The 8,572-nt window shown below is 38.1% G+C and overlaps 1 long non-coding RNA gene across 1 annotated transcript in view; it reads right to left on the bottom strand.

Moving 5' to 3' along the window:
• Positions 1-6,013: 6,013 nt before the first annotated feature.
• Positions 6,014-8,572, bottom strand: part of LOC108445864 — a 3,419-nt gene continuing 860 nt past the window's right edge. The window contains exon 3 of the long non-coding RNA XR_001860895.1: positions 6,014-6,197. This is a non-coding gene — a long non-coding RNA (uncharacterized LOC108445864). The remainder of the gene's footprint in view (positions 6,198-8,572) is intronic.

The raw sequence follows: 8,572 nt of genomic DNA, 5'->3' as shown, positions 1-8,572 counted from the left end.
TGCTGACCTGATGGTGATGGTTTATTTTTACCACAGATAAACTCTCAATTCTATTCTAAAGCCCTCATTAGGACCAGTTGCATCTCCTTGTTTTCCCTGTTGAGCATTAAGCCCATCACTATAAAGCTGCTTCTGTCCACGATGATACTGTGCCCCAAAGTTGTCTCTTTCCATTTCTAATGAGCTCATGTTACCATGTGGAGATTCCTCCCCAGATTAATCAGCTCCCGGCTCCTTAGCTCAATCCCCTTCTCTGTCCTGCATGGTGGAATGACTCCTGCAAGCGCAGTGTGGGGCCTCACATCAGAGTGCCGAATATAGAAATAAATACACAATGCCTGCATTTTTATTCAAAATTATTGGTTTATGTAAATTAATAATTCCTCTCTGTCTGGCTTCCCAGACCCTCCTTAATGGTTCTATTTTCATCCCTCTCCCTTGATAAATTCATGTTACCATCCAAACCAATATTCCTTCCCAAGTTATTACTCCATAACTCACCCACTGGTCCTTCTCTTCAGTCTGGAAAAGATATTGAATTGCTAATTACCTTCTATTGTAGCACTGGAAAGTAGTTCCTCACCAATACCAATCATTCCATGGGAAGGGAGGAAGGTAATGATACAATTATAATCTCACCTAATATTTTGATACCAAATCAGAACAATGCCTCTTCTTTCAGGCATCCCATCTGCTCTGAGGGAACTCCATCATGTCACTTTATTGAACCACCACTGCGCTTACCAAGATTGTGGCCCCCGAATAAATCAGTATTTATGTCTCCAGCTGCTTGCACCAATGACAGGGAACGTCCTCTAACAGTGCTGGGGCACAAAGTTAACTTCCACAGGTCCTCTGAGAGGGCCTGTTTCTTCCTGTGCTTCCTATCTTTCTCCTTGTCTTCCACTTGGAATTTTTACAGGATTTTTTTTTCCCCTTGGCTAGGGTGTAACACTCTGGGAGGCTGAGTGGCAAACCTGTGCTTCAGAGGAAACTTGTTGCTCAGTTTCCTTCACTTCACTGCATCTTCCAGAACACCTGGCACAGTTGATTTACCAAAATATGAATATCGTTCTAATATCGATATCCAACTGAGACGGACAAAAACTCTCTAACAGTTTAGAGTTAGAAAGTGTATGTTTTATTTGGTGCCAGGCACTGTGTGGGATAGCTCCCTAAGATGCAGGGCCCCGATCCAAGCAAACACAAAGCTTTTTATTTCCAAATATTATGAATATCCAAAATACAAATGCATATTCATAGTGTTAACACCTCCCATTCTTCGCTTCGCATGGAAATGCACTTAAATGTCATTAAGCATGCGTAGTGTGTGTCCTGAATTGAGTTGGTGGTCTCGAATTGGGTCAGTGGTCCCAAGAAAGGTGAAGCAACTCATCTTCCTCATTTTGATCTTTTTGCCTTTCTGAGTTTTAACAATCCTAATTACTTTAGTGACCTTTAAGTTTCCTCTCGCGTGACTTTTGGACGGGTTCCCACCAAGGGAGGAAATTGGTAATTGTCCTTGTTCCCTACACCAACTTATCAAAGTTTCTATTCCTCGTTCTAAGCACAGGTAAGCAAACATGCAAATGACAGATCATCAGTTATTTGGTAATCAGTTACTAACATCTTAAAACCCATTTCAGGTTCAGCTCTCTTAACTCTAGCTGGGCCCAAATTCCTTCCTATTCCAACTAATTTCAACACAGCTAGCCTGTAACTAAAATCTTTATGTTTCTTCTAAATCTATGTTTCACAGTAACACCTGGCTGAACAGGCTCCTCAAAAAAAACCCCTTAGAGAGCCTGAGGTCATCGTAGCCAAAACAGAAGCTAAAATCATATTTGGAAATTAGGAATTACTCAGTTCTGCAGTCCTGCTGGCATGTAGTTGTAAAAGATCTTTTTCCCTCTCTCTGCGTTTGCACACTTGTTTAACAAGGTTTTTCTTCTAAGAATGTTAACCACAAAGTTCCAAAGGAATAACATTGTTAGGTTTTTGTTCCCTAACAATTAAAAACAAAAGAGAACAAGTAAATCCCTAGAAATGTCCCATGTAAAGTGCAAATAAAATTAAACTTAAGAGAGTTCTGCCAAAAATCCTAGGAAAAAACCCCACATATTTTATTAAAAAATCCAATAATTATTCTACAAAGAAACCCCAACATGTTCCAGGAGAGAACATGAGTACAACAGTGCTGCACAGAATGATATGCTTTCAAGCTCCCTACACTTCCTGGGCAATATCATTCTTTGAACTAACAGCTGATTCACAAATGTTAAATATATATACATAAATAATAAAAGAAAGAAGCCCCTCAAACTACAAACCACTTGTAGGTCAGTTGAGAACCTCAGAAGAGCGTGTGTGTAGCTTTTTGACAGAGGGTCTGAGCATCTTTCTGAGTCTCAATTCAGAATTGGCAAAGATGAACTTTAAAATGCATTTGTTAACAAGAGAAGCGGTGCTCTAATTTAAGCTGTTAAGCTCACACTAGTACAATGTAATTTATAAAAATTGAGAATTTTTTAGTTTAAATGCAAGCTGCTTGAGGTTAATAAGCCTGTTTCCACTAATGGAAAATTATTTTATTGCACTGTGATTGTGTTTATTTACTTCAGAAACACGAAAGAGACCTTTGTCACTGAGACCTCCATCCATTAAAGCTCTGCATAAGCCCTTTGAAAAATTTTCAGCAAAAATTCAATAGGAAGTGTTTGTCTTCTTCAAAACTAAAGCTTCTCTGTTTAAATATAGGAGTACTGAAGAAAAAAAAAAAATTGAAATAACACGGTTTTGTTTCTGGGGTTGAATATTTGGTCACATATTCCTTGAAACAGGTGTTAAATTTCCATCATAAATAGTCGTCCTACGTAACAATTTTCACACTGCATGAAGGTAGTGCAAGGAGAAGCATCAGGTCTGTGCTCTGTAGAATATTCCTCCCCTTGTTTGTTTGCAAGAGTCTGTCCAGTGCTTCTTGTCATTGCTGACTGATATATATTCTTACAAGAGAGAGTTTTTCCAAGCAAAGCTCGTAATTGTTCAGAAAAATTTACCTGTGCCCCATAGCTTTTGGGTTTGATGAGAGTAATTTGAAAGGTGTGGAATTATATAAAGAAGCTTGTTTCACTTCCATTAAAGACAGCTTTATTTCAACTGGTGTGTTTATTTGACTTTTTCTACTGATAGTTTTTTATGTTGTTCAGGCAGCAGTCTCCAAGCACAGAGCTGCTGTGCTGCTCCTTCCACAGTAAAAAATTTACCAGCATCTTTTTTTCATGTTGTTTTGGTCTGTATGACCAAAATAAAATATAGATGATACCATGAAGAGGTCAGAGATAGCAAAGGCCTGTCTTTCAGTTTCAACTTCTTTGCTTATTAAATTTTATACCAAATCAGGAAAACAAACGTTGCAGTATGTAGAGATTTCTTACCTGATCTTCAGTTCCATAGTTCTGTCAAACTGGAATAGTTATATCCTATGTACTTGGTATTCACCTGGACTTAGTCTATGCACAGTTGCTGAAGAGAGGGGTTAACAATTTCAGCTGCATAAAGCTCTTCTGGCAACCCTCCCCCTGCAACAGAGAAAGATTTGCAATCAGCTACTGGTTAATACAATATATCCCAGTTAATAGAATGAAAATATACAGGTCAATAAAAAAAACCTACAATGTGGTGAATAAAATGCATCACCAAATTAAATATGATGAATAGAATAAAATTTCAATAGTCCTTTTTTTTTTATTTGGAACAACAACCTTTTTTTTATCTCTGTTGTGATACCCGCTATTCCTTTTTGTATTTGGAAGTTTTGCTTGAAAGTGGTGAAGCTGAAGCTGACAATGATCACATTTCTCATATTTCTGTGTGTTTTGTGTCCTTCTATATTTTAGTGAATGGAAATACAACTAATGCCCTTCCCACATGCTGGTAGATGTGTTCAGGAAGCCCCTCAGGATAGTAAGCTAAGGAAAGAACAAAACCAGCCCATGTCCAGCTGGATCCTAGACATGGTGATGTTTAAAATGGGTATAAAACTCCTAAGCCAAGACACTGAGCATCCTCATTACTCTGAGTTGTATTTAGGACTTTGGCCTTTCAGGAGGTTGACCCAGGACCTCTCCTTCTATCTCTTTGCTCTTGTTTCCATTAGGGAAAACTACAGTACCTCTGGCACTGCCACTTATTTAAATTTGGAATATTCAAAGTAGTATTTTGAGGTGAAAATTGGAAACTCATGCAAGCATTTCAGTTTACGCAACATTTTGAGCAGAAGCAACATCCAACCTTCCACCCTGCAAACTCTCTGCACTCTGACAGCTCTCCTCAACCATAAAGCCCTAGTGTAGCTCTAAATCTTCACTATCCAAGACTAAACAACTCCAGTTAGTGAATTCTGCCCCAAATACCAAGCTGGACTCAACATCTTCCACAAGAGACAATGTAGAACATTAAAAGAATATAATGTAGAATATTGAAACAGTATTTATATAGTGTAGCAGATTAATTAAACAGGATAACCTGTAGACAGAGACACTATGATGAGTTATGGCCTGTGTAATGAAAAATCATTTTTGTGCAATTAGCAGTATTTTTGAAAAGCTGTTGTCTGGGCAAGGTAAATCAGTTTGACACTGCCACATTCCCTTATCTTGGGGTACTGGTAAATAAAGTATTATCTTTTCCCTGTTAGGGAATTACCAGAAAAGAAATGGAGACTCAGAGTTTCTATTTGTAATTATTTCCTGCATTACTTGGCTAGGAAATCACAGGCATGAGGTCACCCTAATTATGTTACCCTGTCAAGGAATGACAGAATAAAATCCCTATGGATTTTTTTTTTTAAGTATTTATGCATGACTGGTTTGGTAGGTGAAGTAAAAGCTCATTTTTGGTTCAAACATACAACTTCTTCTGTCTGAAAAATAAAAAGTAAAATAAATCACAGACAAAAACTTAGAAATAGAGTTTAATTCTTCCTTGAGCTGACAGCTTATGGTTTTCCAGGAACAGCGCAATGACACCGTCTCTTTGTGTAAATGTCTTTTGAAGCAAAGATTGCATTTCTTTTGCAGATGTATTATTTGCTGGAATACATTCCTCCCACTCAAACAAAATATAAAGGAGAGTCCTTTATATTACTGTGTGAACTGCAGCTCATGAAGAGATGTAGGTAATGACTTTAAACTGGGAGGGAGCAGGTTTAGATCAGAAACCAGGAAAAAACTCTTCTCTGTGCGGGTTGTGAGGCCCTGGCAAAGGCTGCTTGGAGAAGCTGTGACTGCCCCATCCCTGGAAATGTTCAAGGCCAGGCTGGATGGAGCTTGAAGCAAACTGGTCTGGTGGAAGGTGTCTGGGTCCCTGTTTTTATCTGGTTTTAAGCTGCTGGTGGCTGCCAGTTTGACTGTGTTCATTCAATGAACTCAGAGCATGGAAATCTCATGTGGAGGGTTCAGTTGGGATACTTCAGAGGGCAATTAAAAATGCTGGGGTATTTGAATAGATGAATTTTTTGCCTAGTTTGTGAGAGAAGTGGTAAAGAAACCAAGAAATATTAACTTGTATTTCCTCATTCTAACATATGACATTTCTTTGAGAAAAAAAGGGTACATTTTGTAGAAACCTTATGAAGGGATCAAAATGAAGCAAGAGATGCATATTAGAGGTTCATATTCCCTATCTGAGTGTAGGACAAGATTATAGAAGAAATGGAATCACCTCTCTGTTTGTATAAACCTAACTGAATGTGTGTTATATTTTGCTGTCACAATTTTTTGCTTCCAGATAAGCACATTATTTTTTATAAATGAAGCTCAGTGTGCACAGGGTTCATTCCCTAAAACTGTGATCTGCGTGTCAAGGTTGGGCCCTCTGGTCCCAACTCTGTTCTCTGACACAGTGTCTTCATCTACAGGCACCAACAGTTCAGTGCACACAGAACTACTTGTTATCATTATAAAGCAAGTAAAAATTAAACCAAATCGAGTTCATAGTTACCTGACTGCTTCACAGCTGCTGTCTCAGATAAAAAAGCTGAAACAGCCGAGGTCAAGACAAGGCCAGAGGTGTCCTGAGACACTGCTTGCCAAAATTCATGTTTACTGGGCTGCATTTTTGCATCCAATTTTGCATGTACAACCAGAGAGTGGAAATAGCTTTATCTGGGCAGAAAGGCAAATCCTTTATGAGTCCTGGGTCAGAACAAAGAAAAACAGTTTTGTGAGACACATCTTTAATCAGTTTACTTAGATCTGCCTCTGGTTTTTTTTCCTTTTTTTTTTAAGAGGATAAAATCGTGTTCTCCACATCTACGATAAATGTCAATTCACATTACATTAATTAGTTTACTTGCCTACTGTGAAGTTTAGTGAAGTTACAGGGAAATATTCCACAATAACACTTGTTTATTTCTAAATACAACTCTGAAGACTAAAGAAAAATTATGAATGAGAAACTCCTTTCAAACTGTGCAAATATCTGACACTGCAAATTTAACCTGCCCAACCTCTCACAATTAGTCTCTTTAATTTTTAATTACCTAAATTCATTTAAGCTGCTCCTTACTGATAAGTTATGTCTTACTATTACTGCCATTTCAGTGACATCAGCTGAGAGTAAGTTAGACACTTTGTTGTCTTCCTTGAAATTGTGGAAGCTTTTGTTCACACCTCCATTCTCAGGATTTTCCCAGGAATCTATGGCTATATCTGAACACTGATGAGAAGTGAAGTAGTATCCTCTTAATATGCAGAATTCCTACAGAGTATAACCAACTAGCCATTGGCTTCCTAGTTTTTGGGGGGTTTTTTGGAGATAAATTGCCAAAGTAACTGGTTTGTTCAGCCTTTTCTGTGTTATGTTAATGCTCTGCTTCCTCCACACATCAGAGTGTGACTCAGATCTGAGGGACCTTTCAGCCACCTCCTTTCAAGTGGAAATCCTGAACCATCTTTTTACTTTTCATTATTGACAATAGCTATTTCGAGTTTGGTTTTAGTTTACTCTTCTTTTTTGCCTTAAATCCTTTATCAACACCTGAATTTAACAATCTTTCTTGTCCTTGTGTTCTTTCATTTTTTCCCTTGAATCCCATTCTAAACCAGTTCCATGCTTCCTCATTCAGTTCTCCATGAAAGACTTTTCACTCAAACACCTTTAAATCAAGTAGGAATTAAAAACCTAAGATAGTGGAAGTGGAAAAGAAGGGATAAGCTTGGACAGACAAAAAGTATCCAGAGCTGAACACCCTGTTCCATACCTTATACTATGACACTGGCAGTTCAAATTTTCTGATTCTGAAAAACAATTCCAGAATCTGAAGTTCTGGACCAGAACAGGATTATGAAATCATGTTAAAAGATGCAATCTAGCTACTATTTCAAGAATGCTGTTGCTTTATCAGCAGGCAGGACTTTCTTCATTTCTCCATCTACAAATATCCAGCCTGTTTTCTGAAGTCACTGCAGTCACCACATGGACTTGGTGCTGGATACTGATTCCAGGCATTTTTCTGACCTATACAGTCTGTGAATTATTGGCTCAGGCTTTGCTTTACCCCTTTTCTACAAAGAAGTTCCACGAAGTTTTGGATTTATGATGCTTATGTGATACTGATCATGAGGAATACATTTCTTTATCACAGGTGAGAGCCACCACAAGGTAACAGTACATAGTCTTCTCCTGCCCAGCCACACCAGCAGGAAACACTGGCAACTGTGCCTGTGAGAGCACAAGATGTTTGCAGTGGCTGCAATGAGGGACACAAGGGATAAGCCTCATTAAGCACTTGTCACAGCACCTGCTGTCTGAAACAATACCGCTGTTTGACATCTCTGTTAAAAAGCTCTGGCATTTTAATGCTATCCTTCATATCCATCTTCACACATATTGCTTGCCTCTTCCCTTGTGTCAAAATAGCAATTAATTTCCAGCCTGCCACTGACAACAATGCACTGAGTTTTATAAATGCTCAAAAATGTTGAGTAGTTAAGTCGAAGTGCTGGTGCTTGGCATTGATTTATGCCTGCTTCATGTGCGATCTGCTATTTTCTCATTAAAAAGTGAGACTTACTGCTTACTTGCCATTTTCTCTTTGATTATTGGTATGCTAGTTTGCATAAATTGGGTTGTCATATATATGTCACATGGGATTCCAAATACAGAGCTCATTTCCATCTGAATTGGGAATAGCAGAAGGAGGACATTTAAGAAAGAAAAAAGAAAACACAGTTGTCAGGTCCTTTACCAGTGACCTGACAACTGTGTATAAAGCAACTTCTTTTTCCAGGTTCAAAGGTCCTTTTGATATGCTTTCCAGACCCGAAGTGCCTTAGGTGGGTGATACAATTAACATCAGTCAAAGGTATTTTTCTATCTTCTTCCATATATTCCCTGTAAGAAGAGAAAGTTTGTCTTGATATGGACAAGAATTTCCTCTGCCTCTGGTTCCTGGCCATGAAGAAGATACATAAGAGTTGGTATATTAGAAGTCTTGGTATTAAAAAAAAAAAAAAAAAAAAAAAAAAAAAAAAAAAAAAAAAAACTTTTATTTTTTTTTTTCTCTCTC

This window comes from Corvus brachyrhynchos, unplaced genomic scaffold, assembly GCF_000691975.1.
Source record: "Corvus brachyrhynchos isolate BGI_N302 unplaced genomic scaffold, ASM69197v1 scaffold761, whole genome shotgun sequence".
Taxonomy (NCBI): domain Eukaryota; kingdom Metazoa; phylum Chordata; class Aves; order Passeriformes; family Corvidae; genus Corvus; species Corvus brachyrhynchos.
This window is presented reverse-complemented; position numbering and strand designations above follow the sequence as displayed.